Here is a 19,822-nt window from a genome sequence, read left to right on the forward strand (position 1 = left end):
AATAACTTTTAATCTAAAGGTCTTGATAATTGTTTAAATCCTGACAATCATTATCCATTATCCGATCTTTGATACCTCTTTTGTATAGACTACCACCTACCTGTATGTTCCTGAAGAAGCCCTGATTTAGGGCGAAACATGTAGAACCAACAGCACGGGTGTATTGAAGAAGTCTCATTGCATATTGCTGCACAAGTAGCACTTTTTCTACTATTGTTTTTTGTAAAAATTTTCGATGTTTTCTATGATGATATGTAACAATAAATGTTTACATTTTATTTATATACTCTCATTTGATGTGGGTTTGATGAAAATCTCTGTTATCTATTTAATCCATATATACATCCCTCTTGCATCATCAAAGTCCCATATATTATCCCAATTTGGGAACCTTTTCTAAGCCGATCCACCACTGTGCATGAGAGCAGAAGCTCTCTCGGGGGTTCTGCCTCCTCATTGACTGAGACACAACAACTGTAGCCATTGGCTCTTGCTGCTTTCAATCACAGCCAGGGGGCGGGACCTGGAGCACAAGAAGAGGACAGAGCTACTCTGTGCAAAACCACGGCATAGAGCAAGTAAGCATGACATTTGTTATTTAAAAAATTAATAATAATCTGAACCTTTACAAGCATTAAGGCCCTCAGGAATGCATTCATCAAGCTAACACAGGCTAACCATAGACAGATATTTTGCAAGAGAATGACAGAAAGGATGTACAGTACATGCTGGACATTTTTTGTATATTGAAAAAAATACTGTTTGACCTGCTGAGAACGAGCAGGAAATGGGATTTGCCTGGTTCCCAAGACAAACCTAACAACCCCAATTATTATGTTTGCAGACTCAGCAAATCTCTGGGAGCAGGGAGTGAGTTATGTAAATTACAGCATTCCTATCATTCTTATGCTTTTTTTTTTTTTTAGCTTGTTAAAGCAATGCGTACAAAAAAAAAAAAAAAAAGTCCATCTTGCACCGTCCCTCCAGGCCTGTGAAGTAGCAGAGGACTCTTATTATTTTGTAGTGACATGAGCGAGCGGAGAGGAGACTCCTGAGAGGGGATATAAGAGCAATGTACAAATATCTTACTGGTGAACTACTTGTTCACCTACCTCTTAAGGGTTGGCCACAAGTTCTCAATAGGATTAAGGTCTGGTGAGTTTCCTGGCCATGGACCCAAAATGTCACTGTTTTGTTCACCCAAGCCACTTGGTTATTACTTATGACAAGTTGCTCCATCATGCTGGAAAAGGCATTGTTCCTCACCAAACTGTTCTTGGATGGTTGGGAGAAGTTGCTCTCTTGCTTTATGCTGCGTACACACGGTCGGACTTTAGACCGGGCAAAACTCAGTCGGAATTTCCGACGGAAAAATAGAGAACCTGCTCTCTATCTAAAGTCTGTAGGAAACTCTGACGGAAAAAGTCAGATGGGGCATACACACTGTCGGAATATCTGATCAAAGTTCCCATCTGACTTTTTCCATCGGAAATTCCGACCGTGTGCACGCAGCACTACTGTTGACATTACACAAGACTGATGGAAGCGCTTACCTTTTCTTCTCCGGACAAGTAGCTAGATTCAGGATGGCGAGCGCATAGTTGCGGTAGCGTATGGCATTTACACTACGCCGCCGTAAGTTAGCGAGGCAAGTACATGATTCACAAAGTACTTACCTGCTAAGTTACGGCGGCGTAGCGTAAATCAGGCGGGCGTAAGGGCGGCTAATTCAAATTCGGCTAAGGGGGCGTGTTTTATGTTAATGGTGGTTGACCTGATGTGATTGACGTATTTTACGAACGGCGCATTGCGTGTCCGTGTACATATCCCAGTGTGCATTGCGGCAAAGTACGCCGCACGGTCCTATTGGTTTCGACGTGGACGTAAATTACGTAAATCCCTATTCACGGACGACTTACGCAAACGACGTAAAATTTTCGAATTTCGACGCGGGAACGGCGGCCATACTTAACATTACTATTCCATCTATTTGATGGAATAACTTTAGGCCTGATAATGCGTTACGTAAATGGCGTATCTGTACTGCGTCGGCGGGGCGTACGTTCCTGAATAGGCGTATCTAGTGATTTATATATTCTACGCCGACCGCAATGGAAGCGCCACCTAGCGGTCAGCCTAAAAATTACACTTTAGGATACAATGGTGTAAGACACTTACGCCGCTCATATCTGAGCCCAATTTAAGCGTATCTGGTTACCAGAATACGCTTAAATTAGCGCCGGCGCAAATTCAGACTTAGGCTGGCGTATCTACTGATACGCCAGCCTAAGTCTTTCTGAATCTAGCTAAAGGTTTTTTCCGAATGCCCCAAACAATCGGAAAGGGGATTCATCAGAGAAAATGACGTTACCCCCCAGTCCTCAGCAGTCCAATCCCTGTGCATTTTTCAGAATATCAGTCTGTCCCTGAAGTTTTTCCTGGAGAGAAGTGGCTTCTTTCCTGCTCCCACCCCCCCTGAAAGGTGCCAAATGTGTCCCATCACATTCTATGCTTTATGCATCACACTCCAAAGAAATGTAACCTGTTAAATATAGTGTCAGCACATCAAGTGAAAAATCCTTCACCACCAGATGAACGAACTCCTTACCATGAGGTCTGACCTCTTATTAATGGGGGTCATCAAGTGCTTTCAACCCACACAGGCAGCATACAGGAACCACAGGGCACTTTCTTCAGAGCAAAATATAATTCTCCGTACACCAATTGGGGGCCGTGAAATCAGAAGGAAAAAAGCACACAGCCTATAACGTAACACTATTTTAAACCTTTGGCATAGCATTGACATCATTCATATCGGTATATGCGCCCAGCACCAGACTGATGGCATCAGACTGTGTGCTCTGCCATGCATTTCGTTAGAAATAACGCACTCAGGAATTTTGCGGCCTCTTAATTGATGATGTACGGAGAATGATGTTTCGCTCTGAAGCAAGTGCCCTGTGGTTCCTGTATGCTGCCTGCCTGGGTTGAAATCACTTGATGGCCTCCATTAATAAAGGGTCAGACCACATGGTAAGGACCTTGGCGATCTGATGGTGGCGTTGAGGGATTTTTCACTCGGTGTGCTGACACTATTTTAAGAAGATACATTTCTTTGGAGTAAGATGCATAAAGCGTAGAATTATTCCGTTTTACTATAATTTACAATGATTATTTCACAGATTATGTCACTTGTTTGTGATTTTCAAAGGGTTGACGGTAAAATTAACATTATTTTCTCTTTCGTTCATGGATGGACACAGCCTGAGCCTGGGTTCACACTTGTCTGACAAACGCTCCGACATTGGGAGCTCATGTCGCATGACGTGTGAAAATCAATGTTTCCCTATGGGAGTCGTCTTAACTGGTCCGACACAAGTCAGTGCGACTTTGAAAATGCTCCCTGTCTACTTTCATCCTACTTCAGCCCATTGAATATCATTGAAGTCGGATCAAAGTAGGATCCTTGTCCTAATGATCCGACTTGTGACATCCGACATGTGATTACAGCAGCAGTAAAAGGAATTTATCTCTCTCGGATTGTTTTGATTGGTCAAAGAAGGTCAGACTATCACAAAGTCAGATCAAAGTAGTATCCTGTTCATGAAAGTGGATGGATGTTGGACCAATGTAGGACTGATGTCGCAGAGCAAAGTAGGATGAAAGTCGGATGAATGTTGTGTCGTATCAGTGTGAACCCAGCCTCAATCTTGACATAGTGGGAAATAGCCTATCTTTAGGAGTGACTAGGCAGAAAAGTGTTAACAACTTCAAAGCCGAACCGCCCCGCCCAGGGTGCGGTCCCACTGACTATATCCTCTCAGCCTGCGCCAAGCAGTTCAGTTTTTTTCTGCCTAGTCTATGAGAAGACATGGCTCCCTTCAGGCCCAGGGCTTGGAGGCTTTTAGTTTGGATTAATTTTTGGGGATTTTTATGCTGTTCCCACCCCTCATTTTGACACTGCTTTGGGATGTCCCACAATGTCAAGATTAAAGCTGTGTCCATCCATGAATGGACACAGCACCCACCCCTCTTTTTCTTTAAAGTTTGTACTGCTTGCTACAAACTGAACTGCTTGGTGCAGGCTGAGAGGATATAGTCAGTGGGACCGCACCCTGGGCGGGGCAGTTCGGCTTTGAAGTTGTTAACACTTTTCTGCCTAGTCACTCCTAAAGATAGGCTATTTCCCACTATGTCAAGATTAGGGCTGTGTCCATCCATGAACAATATTTTACGGTGAGTATAAAATCCTATTTTTTTTTTGCATTTAAAGGGACAGTGCTTTACATGTATGGTGTGTAATCTGTATATATATCTGCTTGCGGGCATTTCTTTGAGGAGCTGTTCTGCTGGGAAATTTATATTTTTTGATTAACACAGTTTCATAAGTGCAGAGTGCATTTAGTTTAATATGTGCAGTAACGAGTTTAGGTCCTTTCTGGCGTGCATTCTGATCAGATCAGCCTATCAGTTTTTAGGGCCATTTCACACCATAGAAACAGTCCAGGTGCGTTCCAGATGCTTTTCTGCATGTGTGTTTTTGATGCCTTTTTGGTGTAGTCCAGTGCATTTTCCCTCTTTTTTTTCCCCCTTAACTTTAAATAAGGACATGTGTGTTCTGGTGCATTTTGTAGCGTTCCAGTGCAGGAAAAATGCAGCCTGTTTTACTTTTTTTTTTGGAACTGCAAGCACTGGTGTGAACTATGCTATTGAAAACCATATAACCTACTTTCCATGCGGGTTTGATGCAGAAAACAAATGCACTGGACTGCATGGGGTGTAAACTGCCCCTTAAGGTGGATTTGAATGCAAGCTAAAGGTTGCTCTGTAAACATACTATCGCTGGAAGGCCTGGAAAAAACAAACATTTGGAATTAACTGTTTTGTTTTTTAAGAAAAAGTGAAAAAAAGTGTAGAATTCGTTCTTTTACAATGATAAATAATATATCTGTGAAATGGTATTCAAACTATATAACATGAAGACCTTGATAAAAGATTTCTAAAACTTAATGTAAAGTCTTAAATTATTGTAAACTCCTCAGCTGAAGACAAGCAAATCCTGGAATACAATTCAAGTAACACTGTACTTCTCAATGCAGTTCTCAAACAGGAGGAAAGAATATTTCTTATAATATTTGAAAATTGTAACTTTGCTCTTAGCAGAAATGTAACTGAGGAAAGGTTTCTAAACTCTAGATGTTGGTCTTACCATTTTACTTAGAGGAGAATAAGATAAAACAATTTTCTGAGCAGGTTATAGGGAAACATTGTGCTATGGGGGTAAAGAACATTCATAGGAATCTTTAAAAGGTTATAAAAGATAAACTCATTTGTCAGACAAATTTACCTTCTAACCTGTCAATTAAGGCCTGAGAGGACAGAAGCCATCTACTGCAGGGGTAGGCAACTTGGAGAGGTGGAGATCTACTTGAACAACATAGAAGAGATCAAAAGGTTACCAGCCCATATTTCACTTTTTTTTTTTTTGAAAATAACCTAGCATGGCCCTAAAAAAGGAAGGTTTGAAAATTTAGGGGGCGGTAGCAAGTACTGCTAAATTCAAAGGTCAGTAGTAGGCAACATGGAGTGCAGAGGTCAGTAATATATATTGCAGTGTTCAGATCAGTACTATGTACCATTAATGCATAGTTTTGGGCTCAGGAGTAAGTAATGTGTAGCCCAGAAGTAATGCAGAGCACAGGCATGAGTAGTGCACAGTTCAGAGGTCAGTAGTATGTGAACCAGAATTCAGAGGTCAGTGGAATGTAGCAAACAGTTCAGAGGTCAGTAGTACATAAGGGCCTCTTCACACTGGAGCAGTGATTAGTGTTTTTCCCACACTGAAAGAACGCTAGTCACTTCTTGGGCACAACAGCTGTTTTCTATGTGCCCCCTTCTCGCTGCATCTCAGCCCAGAGGTGCAGTTAGGAGGGAGACATGTTGCATTATATTGCACCTCACTGGATGACATTGCAAAGCAGGTGAAATGCAATGCGATGACATCCATGAAGTGAAATATAAAAAAAAAAAAAAAAAAAAAAAAGCTGTGTAATGCGATAAAACGCTCATCACATCGCTCCCTTGCACACATCACTGCAGCCCGCCCACTAGAATGCTCTGGTTTAGTGTGCTTTCATTAGCTTGCTGCCTCCTCTGGCACTGACCCCCTAAATTTACCTGTTTTGCAGCACCTCTTAACTCTGCTGTGGCTGCTTTAACATAGACACAGCTCTGAGATCAGCTGGGCTGGCTGGCTGGGGACTCTGCTCACCGATTGGTGCCGTCTCTCCTGTTCCCGTCTGTTACCTAGTACTTGCTTTGCAAAACAAAAGAAAGGATTCTTCTGGACAGCCGCACTCCGAACAAAAAAATTGCATTTAATGTATGACTAAACACTAAGTGTAGTGTGAAACGCGTCAGCTCTGCCGGCACGCTGTGACTTGTAGTGCTGTTTCTCTATCTTGGATTTTTTACAATAAAGGCAATTTTTTGGTTCAGAGTGCGGCTGTCCAGAAGAATCCTTTCTTTTGTTTTGCAATCTCATATGCATTACCTGCACCCGTAATCCTGGGGGAAGCTCTTAGGGCTCTTTCACACGGAGCGGATCCGTATTGATCCGCTCCGTTAGCCCATTTGGCTCAGCGGGGATTCCTCCGTAATCCCCGCTGAGCTGTCGGCGGAAAGCGCGGTCCCTGCACACAGTGCAGAGACCGCTCTGTCTCTCCTCCGCTCTCCCCTATGAGGAATCGGATGAATACGGACCGTGTGTCCGTATTCATCCGATCCGTTCCGCCGGACGGAAGAAAAATATGGTTTTCTTCCGTCCGCAAAAGCGGATCTTTGCGGACGTTAGCGGATGCATCATCCGCTAACGTCTGCAATCCCATAGGGATACATTACAAGTCCGTAAAAGGACTTGTAATATACGGACCGTTTGTCCGTGTGTGTGAAAGGGCCCTTACTCTGAAGATCTCCACACCTGAGCGGTTTCTCTTCCTAGTACTTGCTTTGACTGTACTTTAGAATGCTGCTGTGATCGGAGACGTGGCAGGGGCGCAGACACGGTCTCCCTGTCAGATGCTTACAATCTACCTGCCGATCGCGAGCATCCAACAGGGAGACCGTGTCTGCACCACCGCCCCTCCCACACTTCAGATCACAGCAGCAATCATTGGATTGCCACCCAGGATCTACTCTATCTCAACAATCACCCAACTGTAGGAGGTACAAGGTGGAGCCCACAAGCAAAATAAATTGGAGCCTTTCCCCTGTAGTGCCTCTAGTGCAGCCTTTTTCAACAAGGGTGCCTTGAGGTTTCTTCAGGGGTGTCTTGCTTGTTTAAATGTCTAAAAATTTATCAAAAACTGTATACAAGCCAGCAGGTGGATGAAGCCTGCCTTTTAGTTACACAAGTCACAGGTTTTCATTATGCACCATTACGACTTTCTAGACACCTAACTACCAATGATGTCATTTTTTTTTTTTTTTTTGAAAAGCCTATGGCGTGTGAACACACCCAAAAAACTCCACCCGGTGCAGAAAAAATGTGCACACACATAAAGAGTGTTCACAAAAACGTGCAGACGGGGGCAAACGTCAAGTGGTCCTCCTGTGAAGAGGGACCCATAACCCTGATCCCCCGGGGCGTTAGGCTCCAGACGGGGACTGAGGTACTGTGGTCCGAGCAACCGAAGCCGACACGGACCCAACTTCCTCGGAGGGACTGCCGAAACAGAACCCTCCCAGTACTAGGTGGGGCTCCCCCGAAGGGAGACCCCATGAGAGCAGGCGAACTAAGCCAGAAGGCCATGTCCACCCACTCCCAAGACGTTCAGGGCTGGCCCGAGGACCCGCACCCTACTAATCACACAGTGACAAAACGTGCACAACAAAAAAAGACAAAAAAGTGACAAACACAGGCTTGAATAAAATAAAGTGGGGGAAGGGATAGTGGAGAGGAGAGTGAAAGAAGTGGCCATTGTGGTGAAACAATGACCAGGCCCTCCGGCCAGGAATAAAAAATTCCTCCGGTCCTAGCCAAAAGGCCTGGCCCAGGAGGCAGGTGCTAAAAAAAGCGTGTATCTGGTGCAGTGACCGTGGTATCCTTCAATCAATGTGTCCCTCACACACAGTGATCTTCAGATAGAAGAAAAAAAGAAGTTCAATTTTTTCTTAGAATTGCACCCCCCCCCCCCAATGACTTCAAAGTTTCCTGAAGTTTTACATCTCTAGGGCATACTAATAGTGATCATCTGTTTACATCCAACTACCTCAGAGGCCATTTGATCCTAACATGATGGTCTGGAGGTGAAAGGATATAAATTAATGCACGTCTGTTTAGGTCAGGCTGCCCATACAACTAACATGGTCCGGTGTTCCGTCAGAATCGGCGACCCATCAGATTAGGTAACGGAAGTGATTTTCCGTCAGCTGTGCATGCGTCCACTGCTACCAGGTTTGTTCATCTCATCTGGTGTACAGAACACTTGGGAGTCAGAAGGCGGCGGCAGCGGACATCTTAGTAAACCTAGCTACGTCTTAAAGGGGTTGTAAAGGAATTCCCCCCCCCCTAAATAGCTTCCTTTACCTTAGTGCAGTCCTCCTTCCCTTACCTCATCCTTCGATTTTGCTTTTAAATGTCCTTATTTCTTCTGAGAAATCCTCACCTCCTGTTCTTCTGTCTGTAACTCACCACCGTAATGCGAGGCTTTCTCCCTGGTGTGGAGGGGGAGGGGGCAAGTCAGGACACCCTCTACTTTGCAGATAGAGAAAGGAGCTGTGTGTTAGTGGGCGTCCTGACACTCCTGCTTGCCCCCTCCCCCCTCAAGAGGCTTTCTTCACACCAGGGAGAAAGCCTTGCATTACTGTGTGGAGTTACAGACAGAAGAACAGGAAGTGAGGATTTCTCAGAAGAAATAAGGACATTTAAAAGCAAAATCGACGGATGAGGTAAGTGAAGGAGGACTACACTAAGGTAAAGGAAGCTATTTAGGGAAAAACAGGCTGTTGCATTTTGAAAGACCAAAGGATTAGCAGTACGGGTGTACCAACATGGCCTCTGCCACATTCCTCCTTCTGGCGCCCAGCTTCTTTCAAAATGTAACATCCCAACAGCATTACAGATGTCAACATACTATATTTACTTCTATACGCTCACTTTATTGCTAAAATTGCTCTGAAATTTAAAGGGGTTGTAAAGGAAAAAATGTTTTTCCCTAAATAGCTTCCTTTACCTTAGTGCAGTCCTCCTTCACTTACCTCATCCGTCGATTTTGCTTTTAAATGTCCTTATTTCTTCTGAGAAATCCTCACTTCCTGTTCTTCTGTCTGTAACTCCACACAGTAATGCAAGGCTTTCTCCCTGGTGTGAAGAAAGCCTCTTGAGGGGGCAAGCAGGAGTGTCAGGACGCCCACTAACACACAGCTCCTTTCTCTATCTGCAAAGTAGAGGGTGTCCTGACTTGCCCCCTCCCCCTCCACACCAGGGAGAAAGCCTCGCATTACGGTGGTGAGTTACAGACAGAAGAACAGGAGGTGAGGATTTCTCAGAAGAAATAAGGACATTTAAAAGCAAAATCGACGGATGAGGTAAGTGAAGGAGGACTACACTAAGGTAAAGGAAGCTATTTAGGGAAAAACATTTTTTCCTTTACAACCCCTTTAAATTTCAGAGCAATTTTAGCAATAAAGTGAGCGTATAGAAGTAAATATAGTATGTTGACATCTGTAATGCTGTTGGGATGTTACATTTTGAAAGAAGCTGGGCGCCAGAAGGAGGAATGTGGCAGAGGCCATGTTGGTACACCCGTACTGCTAATCCTTTGGTCTTTCAAAATGCAACAGCCAAACAACATACACAGATGTCAGTATACTATATTTATTTCTTTACGCTTAATTTAGTGCTAAAATTACTGTGAAATTCAAGACGTAGCTGGGTGTAGCAAGATGTCTGCTGCTGCTGCCTTCTGACTGCAGGTGTTCGTCAGATGAGCAAACCTGGTAGCGGTGGAACGCATGTGCAGCTGACGGAACGTCACTTCTGTTACCTAATCTGACGGGTCGCCAATTCTGACGGAACACCGGTTTCAGGCTGGAGGTAAAACCTGAATTAACACAGATTATTTATTTATTATTATTATTATACAGGATTTATATAGCGTCAACCGTTTGGTCACCGCATTACAACTTGGTGTGATTAAAGTTCCAGTTTGCTTAAATTCAGCAGGGAACCTTTTACCGGTACTTTGCTGATGGAATGGATTTTTTCCATACAAATCTTTCTGGAATAGGTAGAGTAAAACCAGTCTGCTTTACAGGTATGAGCAACAGCATGCATGAAAAAAAAGCAAACAGTAAAAACTTCAGCTCAAGCATTGTTAAAATTCCATTTTATTACCAATACAAAAGAAAAAAAAACTTAATATCACCAAAATACACAGGAGCCGTCCTGTAACACACAAGGCTCCTAGCGTCTGTTAGAGCAGCAAGTAAAACGGTGTGGCTCCCCGGGATAGCAAGGAAACCGGAATCCTGACTGTAGCACACTTATGACAAGGTTTCCTGTAGGTGTTCAGTTAAGTGGCAGTGAGGAAGTTTGTAACACAGTTTCGGACAGGAAGAGCACTTCCCGTCCAGCTGAAGCAGCAACAGTCACTCTCCAGGAAAAGAAAAAAAAAATACAAACTATGCTATACACAGTAAAAAATATTAAGGCTTGTGGATACATGACCTTGATGTGGATGATGATGATAGCTTCATGTTATGACACCTTGTGGTTGGTCTGAGGTACTGCTGGTTAGTGTGAAAAATAAAATGATGAAGTTTGTCTTGTTACATTAAAACAAGATGGCAATGTATATATATTAAAAAAAATTATAATATGGCATTCTAGAAAAACAAACAGGAACTTATAAAGGTTAAAAAAAAAAAAAAAAAAGAAGAATTGCACCATTTTAAAATTCAGGGTCAGCGAACATTCTCCCAACCATAGAAAATATACAGGAGGGTAAGAAAAAGGAGAAACAAACACAAGTAATCTCCAATTCATATCAACCACAAAAACACTTGCAAGCCTATAAAACAGAAGTCCATCTGAAACCGATGACTCAAGTGTGGGTGCAACTGGGATGTGAAGTTATAAAACTTCCTGCAGAGGTCGCCTGTAAAGTTCAGCCACAAAGACTATCAATTCCTCGTTTACTCTTCTTTCCAATACGGAAACGGTTAAATATCTGACGAATCAGATGGTGCAAGAGCTAGCAAAGGGAAGGCCATTGGCGCTATACAGAAAGGCTACAGCACTCAGTACAGATAAGGCCTCATTCACATTGGCGTACTACTGCGTGTATTTGTACGAGCGCCGTGTTTGGCCGTACAGTTGTTCCGCGCATCCCCATGCAGGCAGTTGTACAGACACAGCCGCTACTCCCAATTTGACAGCCATGCATAGGCCTGTGCAGGGGGTGTGCTGGGTACACCCTAATCACCCCAAGCGGTGCAGATTCCACCTGCCGATATTTCACCAAAGCCCCCCAATGTGGCTCCTAAAATTTTTTTTAATAAAATAATAATAAAATAAACAAACTACTGACACCAACCTCTGTCCTAAAAACGCTGTCCATGATTTAATACATTTGTGGTGCACACCCTGATGCAATAGGCTGCGCACACCTATGCGACTGCAGATGCACGGCCCTGAATGCAGTGTGCGTTTAGAGTTGTGCCAACAGACCCAATCAGCTGTCAAATTCAGAGCAGCGGATGCATCAGTGCAGCCACTACATCCCACTTGACATGAATAGAGCTGCCCGCATAGGGATGCATGGAACACGTGTGCATCCCTGTGCAGCCAAATACGGCCCCCGCCTGGGTGTATGCTGAAGTGCGCCCCCCCCGTGTGAATGAGGCCTAAGAGGGACCATTAAAGTTGATGTTCTGATCTACTAGGTCTAGTCTACTCTTATATTATTGCTTTATAAGATAGAGAATGTGTTCCCACCAATCGATATCCTGCACACCTGACATAGGTTGCTGCCCTCATAGAAGGCAATGGGGTTGATTAAAAGGCAAATAGTCTGCACTGCAAGTGCAGTTGCTCTAGATCTGAGGGGAGCATTTTTGCTTGCACAGGATTGGATGATAGAAATCAGCAGAGCTTTCCCGCATTTCAGAGCTTCCCCTGAGATCTAGCGCAACTGCACTTGCAGTGCACAGAATATTTGCCTTTAGTAAATCAACCTCCCTGAGTCTTAGGACCCCCTACAGTACTGACATTAGCCCACTTGCTTATAGAGAAGAAAGCTAGCACACCAATATAGTATTTTATCAATCATTTGTATTATGCAAAGCAAGCCTTTTATATACACAATAAAAAAAATATAAAAAAGTAATCAATGTGAATTTAAATGATTTACTGCACAAGCACCATAAAGAGATCCACTAATTAGGCCTCATGCACACTGGATGTTAAAATAACGTTATAAAAAACGCCAGTAGCTTTGCAGTGAGTTTTCAACTTTTTTTAATGTTTTTTTGCAATCGTGTTTTTTAGCGTTTTTCCACATTAGTGTTAAGATTTTTTTTTTCAATGGATCAAAAACAATAAACGCTGGTAAACGACTTTTTAGCGTTTATCGGCGTTTAGCAGCATTAGAGCGTTTTTACAGCTGAAAAACGTCTCTCAGAACCCTCTTTTTTATCTTTACTGCACAAAAACGGCTGATGGATAACTCCACTAGGATAATACGATGGAGAGTTTAATGACTGTAAAAAAAAGCGTCTACTGCTAAAAACAGCTGCTGTAAAAACGTCCAGTGTGCATGAGGCCTAAGAACTACACATATAATACACAAGAAAGGCTGGAAGGTACATGAATCAAGGTAGAGGCATAAAGAACACACAAATGAGAAATATATGTATAGATAATGCAAAGGAGACCTGGTGTGGTCTCGAGATGGTGACAGTCATGGCTATGCTCCAGAAACCTCTCCCAGCTATTTTCTTGGGGTATCTGGCCTGTACTCTGTGTATTTAGCTTTCTATTCAGCAGTTCAACCAACTAGGTGGACCCGGGATCTGAGGAAAGGGCATAGCCCTGAAATTTAAAGGTGTATCACTCGTTAGTAGCTCTCTGTATAGCGACCTTGGGCTTACTGTGGTGTGTTTTCTAGGGCTGCAACTAACGATTATTTTCATAATCGATTAGTTGGCCGATTATTGTTTTGATTAATTAGATAATAGCCTTAAAAAAAAAAAAATTGCATTTAAAAAAAAAATTTGGGCCAATTTGTTGTTGGGCAGATTACAAAACACAAATTGCCGCAAAAACCACATTCCATGCATTTCTGCAGCTTCTCCATTGAAGTATATTGAACCAAAAAAAACAAACAAATAGCACAGTTTTGCATTAAAAGGTGTGATCCAGGCCTGAAATGTTTAGTAACATAATGGGGTTAAAAAAAATAAGTACAAAAAGAGCAAATAATCGCTACTGTAAGGGGTTCATTTTTTTACTGTGAGACAGGGAAAGTAATATTTACAGTAGCGATTTGATTTTTGGACTATAAAGGGCTATTTTTTGTTTTTTTTAACCCAATTATGTTACTGGCCGAATAATCAATGGTAATCGATTAATTTCATAATCGATTAGTTTCGGCCCTAGTGTAGTTGATCATACGTACTTGAAAATATTACCCGAGTGAGAGTTTGCATAATTCAAATCATTGATAAAATACTAAACTGGTGAGCTAACTCTTCTTTATAGCCCTACAGTGGGAGGTATAGGATGGTCTCTAGAATTGGCTTTAGCACCCTTAATTACTGTCAGCTATATTTAAATCCTTAGGGTGTGCATAGTTTTCATGTTATAAACCAGCCCACATGCTTGTCAACTTCAATGTATCAGAAAAGCCCAATAAAAAAAAAAATGTGCATAGGCAACACCTCTTAAAAATACCATTGTAACAGGGTAGTTACCACACTAGTGCAAATTGGATATGGGTTTTCCGGCATCCAATCCGCATGTCAGGAGACTGTGGCCGGCTCTCATTGGAGCTGTTTACACATCTCCAGGACGGCTGTGGAGAGGTTTGCAGAAGAGTCCTGTGCGTCTTCTGGTCCCATCAGGTCCGAATCCAGCCAAAAAATGTGATCCCGATTCGTCCCTGAAACGGAGAACAGGAACGCACACTGGGCCCCTGCTGTGAGCCGCTTTGCACAGCAGTGTGAACCCAGCCTAAAGGAGAAGTTCACCTTTCGTAACATGTTGCACCCATATTCAGGGTGTAACAGGTTACAGATGTAGCAGCCCCCACACCCCTGATCTCCTGTTGCGACAGCGAGTTGGGGGATCTTCTCTCCAAACACGCTGTCACACACAAAAAAAAAAAAGAAGACACGGCTGACTGGGGCTCCCGTCCACCCAGCAGCATCATTCATTCACAGTGTTCTGTGAATGTAAGAACTACAAGTACCAACATCCTTTGCTGCTATTGGCTTGTAGTTCTTGATGAACTACCACAGCGCTGCTGAGTAGTTCATTGAGGCTTCCTGTCATTGTGCAACTGCCTGTCTGTGCCAGGTACAGGTGGACAGCTTACATAGTCTGCAGGAGCCTTGCATTGCAGCCACGATCTGCTGTTTAGGAGTGCAATGCTTTACAGTAAAGAAAATAAAAAAATGCTAATTTTTTTTTACCTGCAAAAAGATGTGCATTTATTTTTACAAAGGTAAAACATATCCTTTAATTCACTGCAACTGTTTGTTATACAAATTACCCTGCTAGAGAAAGAAAAATTTGGAGGATTCTTCACCTCCAGCAGGCTATCAGTGAATCTCTATTTAGACTACAGTTGGCAGCAGGAGAGTAGACAGTGAAGGCAAAGTGCCCCCAAACTAAAGTGATGGCAGAGGTTTTTAAACAAAAACACCACTTTCTTTTAACCAACGCCTACTATCATTATTTTCTTTACCACAAGCATTGAGGGGAATCAATTCAATCTGGAGCAGCTGTGTATGGTAACCAATCAGCTTCCAATCTTTCATCATCTTTAACTAACTGAACAAGCTAAAAAGAGAGAAGCCGATTGGTTTCCGTGTACAGCTGCCCTAGATTCTGGATGATCCAGTGTTGACAAGGCTACATTCACACCTGAGCTCATCGAATTTCAGGCTGAGCCCTGGTTCACACTGGGTACGATTTGGAACGATTTGAGATGCGATTTGACATGTCAAATCGCATCTCAAATCAGCGGCAATTGTCGGCAATGGCACTGTCCTAATCAGTGCAACGCCGCATCTGCGATTTCAAAAAGTAGTTCCTGTACTACTTTTTGCGATTTCGGGCCGCGATTTACATTAAATTGCGGGCGAAATCGCGGCAAAATCGCGCATTTTACCGCGATTTTGAATTCGCAGCAGTGTGAACCTAGGCTGAAAGTTTAAAGAATAATGAATGGGATTTGTCTGGTTGGGCGTTTTTTGAGCTGAGGCTTACGCTCCTTTCACATGGCGTTTTTCAGGCGGTACAGCGCTAAAAATAGCGCTGCTATCCCGCCTGAAAAACTCCCTCACTGCAGACTCAATGTGAAAGCCCTCGGGCTTTCACACTGAGGCGATGCGCTGGCGGGAGACAAAAAAAATCTCCTGTCAGCAGCATCTTTGGAGCGGTGAGAGGAGCGGCATGTATACCGCTCCTTCCCATTGAAAACAATGGGAAACCGCTGCAATACCGCCCGCAATGCGCCTCTATAGAGGTGCATTGCGGGCGGTATTAACCCTTTATTGGCCGCTAGCGGGGGTTAATACCGCACCGCTAGCGGCTGTTTCCCGCGGCAATCTCGGCGGTATAGTGCCGCTATTTTTAGCGGCGTTTTACCGCCACCGCGGCTCCCGCCCTAGCCTGAAAGGGGCCTTAGAGCAGAAAAACACCCAAAAATGCCTAGGCGTGAACAGAGCCTAAATTTCCTTTTGTTGTGCGCCGTGATGGCATTTAAAAATGTTTGGTACCACAACACTGGTGCAATACTGTGAGTTATCACTCGCATTACTGCAACAAAATAATATGCATGGGTCTTAAATTGGTAAACAAGAATGTTTATTTTTTTATTGTCATGTCCTAGAGAATTAGGGATCCCATGCTGCTTTTTTGAGCTTCTCTTTAAAATACTTTTCAAGATTTTGACAGGTAAGGTATAATATAGACTGGTTACTGTACATTCTTGCAGCCCTCTTGCCAAGGCGATACCAGTCTACCTGCCTGGTGCCCCAAGATGGTGTATATATTTTTAGTAAAGAAGATAGAAACCATCAAAGAACCTCTGGAACTCTCTACCCCAATCTTTCTGACTATCGCCTACTCTGTTTGGCTTTGGGCAATCTCTAAAAACTCATCTCTTCTGGAAATCCTATGCCACCTCCACCTAAAAAACCCAAAAACTTTTACTTACTCGATCCCCTCACAGTTATTACCTGTTGTATCATTTGCTCCTCCCTCTTAGATTGTAAGCTCTCATGAGCAGGCCCCTCCTAACACTCGTCTTGGATTGTATTGTAACTGTACTGTCTCCCCTTATTAAGTAAAGTGCTGCGCAAACTGTTATGCTATATAAAATGTCATATAATAATAATGATAATAATAGTAATAAGAAGAAAAGTAAAGAAATAAAATAAAGGCAGACTAGCTCAACAAACAAAATGGGAGAAACAGATTGACATACTGTCTTTGAAAATTTTTTTGGATTCACTCATCAACAGGAAAGTGTGACTTCACACACCAGGTGACCAGTTTGATTGGCTGAGGTTCTAAGAGTCACCTACCTGCGCCTGTCCTAAACTAATAGCTTTGGGTGGGAGAGCTCTAGAATACAATATGCAGTAAGATGGCCAGTGTCTGACTCTTGGCAGTGTAACAATTCTACAAGGTGCTGAATCTTGCAGAATTCGATTCAGCGGAATCTTAAAGGGTTTGTTTGGGCAGCAAATAAAAGGTTAAGTTGATGGCTAAAGGTCTAGTAAGGGGGCTTGGAACTGGATATTTTTCTGCAGCCCTCTATATCCACCAATCACTTTAGAAAGAAGGTTGAGGATTCAGACACACATTGTAGTCTATTTACAGATAGAAGTGATACATATGTCAGCCAACAGTATACAAGGAGGAGGAGGAAGGAAATACTCTGATCTTGGCTTATACATCATCTATCACACGGCCTTTGGCTTGTATAAGAGCAGTGTGAACAACAAGCTTTTACAGAGCATTTGCCGAGCTTTCAGCAAGCTTTTAAAAGTACTATTAAGCGTTGAGCCTCTCTCGCACTGTGGATGCTCAGGGTGTCGGAAAAAGAAGCCCATCCACGCTCCTGATCCTGATCCAGTAACAAAGTGCAGGCCGCACACCGATGACGTCACTTCATACCAACAGCATACTGCATTTCCCCACCTAGGAACAGTCTTTCAGATGCATTTCACTCCATTGGGCTTAAAGTGGTAGTAAACTCTTAGGTAGATTCAGGTAGAGTGGTGTATACTTGCGGCGGCGTAGCTTAGCGTGTTTAGGCTACGCCGCCGTAAGTTAGCTAGGCAAGTACTTGATTCTCAAAGTACTTGCCTGCTAAGTTACGGCGGCGTAGCCTAAAGTGGGCGGGCGTAAGGGCGCCTAATTCAAATGTGTTATAAGGGGGCGTGTTTTATGTTAATGGGGCTTGACCTTACGTTTTTCAATTTTTTTTAGAACTGCGCATGTGGTGGGCGCCTACATTTCCCAGTGTGCATTGCGGCTAAGTACGCCGCACAGGCCTATTGATTTCGACGTGGAGGTAAACGACGTAAATCGCTATTCGCGGACGACTTACGCAAACGACGTAAAAATTTCAAATTTCGAAGCGGGAACGGCGGCCATACTTTAACATTACTATTCCATCTATTAGATGGAATAACTTTAGGCCTGATAATGCCTTACGGAAACGGCGTAAATGTACTGCGGCGGCCGGGCGTACGTTCGTGAATCGGCGTATCTACTAATTTACATATTCTCCGCCGACCGCAATGGAAGTGCCACCTAGCGGCCAGCCTCAATATTGCAACCTAAGATAGGACGGCGCAAGCCGTCGTATCTTAGATATGTTTAAGCGTATCTCTGTTTGAGAATACACTTAAACATAAGTCGGCGTAGATTCTGAGTTAGGTCGGCTTATCTACTGATAAGCCGGCCTAACTCTTTCTGAATCTACCCGTTTCTTGTACCTACAGGAAAGCCTATAATAAAAGCTTACCTGTAGGTACTGTGAATATCTCCTAAACTTGCACAGTTTAGGAGATATTCAGAGTGCATGCAGCCGGTGACGTTACTGGCGCATGCGCTCTGAAGTGCCGGAGCTTCAGAGCCTGTGACATCATAGTGCCCCCGACCACTCATGTAGCCAGAGGATGCAAACCCTGAAGGAAAACCAGAGGAAGATGTCAGCGCGGGCACTGGGGGGCTTGCTCCCCATCAATGGCAAATTATTACGGTTTTAATCGTAGAGCTATGATTAAGCCCACGGGGGTGAAATGCGTCAGCGGAGCGGTTCCAATGCAGGAACATGTGGTATGCCGAGCGCGGCTCTAAGTTTTTATGTAGAAGTGACCTCATCGGTGTGCAGCCTGTGCTTTGTTTCCATTCAGCTTCCGTTTGGGAATTTTAAAACACAGATCTTAAGAGTGCGGTCATTTAAAACAAGCTGCTAGCCACACCACTTGAAACTTGTTTAACCACTTGAACTTTGGAAGGTTTTACCCCTTCATGACCAGGTAATTTTTTGCAAATCAGCACTGCGCTACTTTAGCTGGCAATTGTGCAGTCATGCAACACTATACACAAATAAAATAGCATTTTTTCACACAAATTCAGCTTTCTTTTTTGTGGTACAGTATTTGATCACCGCTGAGATTTTTTACTAAATAAATGAAAAAAAAAAATTAAAAACAGAAAATCTTAAAAAAAACTAAAATAAATAAATATTTTCCAAATTGTTATAAAACATATCCAAAAATAAAAAATGTCTTTATAAATTTAGGCCAAAATGTATTCTGCTATAAAATCCTATACTTCTATATTAATTGGTTTGTTCAAAAGTTAGTCTACAAACTATGGTATATACAAAAATTTAAGGAGCTATAGACGCTATACAGCAACGATGGTGATCAGCGACTTATATAGTGACTGTGATAAGGTTGCGAGAAATCGAATAGACACTATGTATGACGCTTATGTCGCTAGTGACACTAAAACAGTGATAATACTGTACACCGACACTGGCTGGGAAGGGGTTAACATTGAGGGTGATCAAGGAGTTAATGATGTGCCTAACAATGTGTGATTTGAGACACACTTTTAAATAATCCTTAAGGTTGGATTGACCTACAGAACATGTTCCATAGGAAACCATGTTAAATGCACTGTAGTGCAAATCTACAAAATGCATAGGTGTGAATCCAGCCTAACTGCTATCCTCCTTTAGGTGCAGAGTAGCAGCCAAGGATGTGCACAAGCCATGACCGCATGCATTGCTTCACTTTTATACCCACTGTTGCTTTCGGCGGGTTCTACGCAAACAAGGCCACTCCGCAAGTGCCCTGCATGCTGTTGCGGCGCACAAGTGCAGAAATCAAGTGGTAACGCAGGTGGCAGAGGAGGCAATATAGACAGGTATTATACCCTGCCGCTTTTGGCAGGCATGGCGCCTGCCGGACACAACCCATTCAAGTGAATGGGGCCACCCTGCAACTACATCTAATGCAAATGGTTGCACAGTGCCAATGCTGGGATCAAGGGGTTAAGGCTGGCGGT

This window comes from Rana temporaria, chromosome 3 (assembly GCF_905171775.1).
Source record: "Rana temporaria chromosome 3, aRanTem1.1, whole genome shotgun sequence".
NCBI classification, from domain to species: domain Eukaryota; kingdom Metazoa; phylum Chordata; class Amphibia; order Anura; family Ranidae; genus Rana; species Rana temporaria.